Source organism: Gavialis gangeticus, unplaced genomic scaffold, assembly GCF_001723915.1.
Source record: "Gavialis gangeticus isolate Ggan-Ray unplaced genomic scaffold, GavGan_comp1, whole genome shotgun sequence".
Lineage (NCBI taxonomy): Eukaryota > Metazoa > Chordata > Crocodylia > Gavialidae > Gavialis > Gavialis gangeticus.
The window spans coordinates 10291977-10294928 of record NW_017728996.1 but is presented as its reverse complement, the minus strand read 5'-3'; positions in this window follow the sequence as shown (position 1 = coordinate 10294928).

The following is a 2952-nucleotide window of genomic DNA, read 5'->3' as shown; positions in this document are numbered from 1 at the left end:
GGGATCTTGCAGTGGTTATTTATAAGTGGGGGGGGGTAATATAATTTGCCACTGGGATTTTCAAGAACATTAACAAAACCAGCCCCATGAAACTCCATGGCGTGGGTAGATCCATCAGATCCATCAGACTTAGTGCTGTTAATATGTTATCCCAACTTTTCGCTTTACATTCTCGAAATCTAGAGAACCAGAAGCTTATATTTTTTTAAGAAATCTAAAATACTCCTTCATCCTCTTGCTGGAAACAGTTGTTGAAAAAAAAAGACCAAATACGGTGATGAAATGCCCAGAGTTGGCAGCACTGCAGGAAACAATCTGCATACAATTTACCCTGCCCAGCTGCTTTCCGGGTACAGGCCATTTTGTAGCCGAAGACCTGCATTCGGTCCTGAACTTAGTTTGCATGGAGATCCATATATGACCTGCAGATGTGAAAACTAGAATTCCCTTTGGTCTGAAGCACAAGTTGTTTAGAGCTGCCAGTTTTGACTCTTTTATTAAGGAGCTGTTTTCAGAGAATCATAAGCTTGGAAGTGACCTTGAAAAATCAAATGCAGGAGTCATGATTTTTAAGTCACTCTAAAGTGATGCCTGTATGGCCTGTCCTTGAAAACCTCCGATGAAGGAGATCCCACAATTTTCCTAGAGAAATTGTTCCATTAACTATAAGGATGTTTCTTCTGAGACCTCTTCTAAATCAGCTTTGCTGAAGTTTAGACGGCTGCTTTGCCTTCTGGCCTCTGCAGCAATGAAGAACAAAGGACAAACTCATGGAGGGAAGGTCCCTCAGTAGGTTTGGGGCAGCGTCTGAAACAGAATTTCCTAACTGGTCGAATGGTCACAAACTCCTCCATGACAGTTTCAGGCTGGACATAAGGAAGAACTTCTTTACTGTCCGGGCTCCCAGGGTTTGGAGTGGACTGCTGCCGGAGGTGGTTCAAGCACCTGCTTTGAATGCCTTCAAGAGATAGTTGGATGTCTATCTTGCTGGGATCCTGTGATCCCTGCTGACTTCCTGCCCCTGGGGCAGGGGTGGGGCTGGACTCGATCTTCCGAGGTCCCTACGAAATCTCCGAATGCTGAAAGCTGCAGAAGACTGGGCTAAATCTATGGTCTGACCCAGTAAATGGTAGTTCTCACCTTCTTATGTTCTAATGTTTCTCCATCTTCTTTATAGCAGCCTTGCAAATATTTGACAACCATCATGCTATCGTGTCCCCACTTCATCCATTTTTCTTTAAAGTACCCATGCCTAATTCCTTCATCTCCTCCTCATGTCTTGCTTTGCAACCCCTTTATCATCTCCATTGCTTACCCATGGACCCCCTCCAATTTCTCTCTGTCCTTCTTATAATGCAGTGCCCCAAACTGGACATTGTACTAGACCTCAGGCCTAACCAGTCCTAAGTAGAACGGTACTATTTTTGCCTGTCTCTCTGCATACAAAATTCACAAATTCACAAAGTCCACTAATTCAACCCCAAATTACATTGGCGTTTTTGTAGCATCACATTGCTGACTCATGTCACATTTCTGTTCCACCTTAACCTCCATCCTTTGCAGTTGGGCTTCTACCAAGCCAGTTACGCTTCCTTGCATACTTCTGGTTTGCTGCTGTCCCCTCAAGTGTGGGGTTTATTTTGAAATCCTTATTTTTAGAACTGTCTTCCTTAAAAGCAACCTCTGGATTTTTTATGCAGGCCTAAAGCGTGGACTGAATTGGTACTCACCAGTAGCACAGTATCTTCTGATAAGTCCTGACACTATTCCCGAGTTAAGGGAATAGTGTCAGGACTTATCACTGCAGCAGGACAACAGTATAGGGATGTGAAAGGTTTCTGTCATTAGGATACCATGCGCATTGGCAATGCGTTGGGGATGCACGTGGGTGCACGTACACCCCCCAAGCGTGGCAGTGCAGCCCCTGCAAACAGGCACCGCTGACACTGGCAGCAGTATCTGCAGGCGGTCCGCGACTGCTGCTGGCCACCGCCGATGCTGCCAGCAGTGTCTGCAGGTGGTCACCACCCACCCGTCGGCACTCGCCACCCCCACTCCCTACCCCACTGCTGACAGCATTGTGACCACCTGCGGGAGCTCCTGCTTGCCGCTGCCACACTCCTGCCGCCAACAGTGCCGCCGCCACCTGCGGGAGCTTGCCATGCCCCCCCAGCCTCTGGGGGCACACGGCACTCATGACCATGAGAATGCCAAAGGCAGCTTCATCAGTGTCTTTCCTTAAGAGAGCTGGAGCTATCAAAGAGGAGCACAAGGGCTGGGGAGGAAGAATGCAAGTTCAACTTGTACAGGTGGTGGGGATGAGTTTAGGCTGAAAGTGCAGCCCAGACTGAGATGGGTAAAAGCTGCCTTTATATTTTTGGGCTGCCTTAGGGACAGAATGATCTCTGGTATAAATCAAAGCAGCTCAGCTGCTAATCTAACTCGTTTCTTCCCATTGCTGCCCGTTAGCTGAGCATGCTGAAGACCCTCCTTCACCCCCTAGCCATGCAGGTGGTGGACAGATGAGCTCACTCAGAGCTGCTCCTGCCTAATCCCAGGGTACTGTTTCCATCCTTTTGAGTCTCCTTTATACTCAGAATGACAGATAAGAGTCTGGCCACAAATCTGTGTTTTGGGTTGTATTTGATTCACACTAGCTAAGACTATCCAGCTCCCCATCCACTTCCGTGGTGATAGGGGAGTCCTGCACAGCTACTCACCAAGCAGAGCTTCATAGATTTCATGATATGAAGGCCAGGTACAGACATTACACTTTTACCGGTATAAGTGATCAGAAACCCATCTATACCCATAACAGAACAGCAATTCAGCACACAGAAAATGGCAGGACCCAGTCTCATATTTGCATCTCTCCCCCACCCCCGCCTAAACAAAGGATGAACGTGCATGCTGTTTGCTGCCAATCTCAACTACGCCACTTGCAGAAAATCA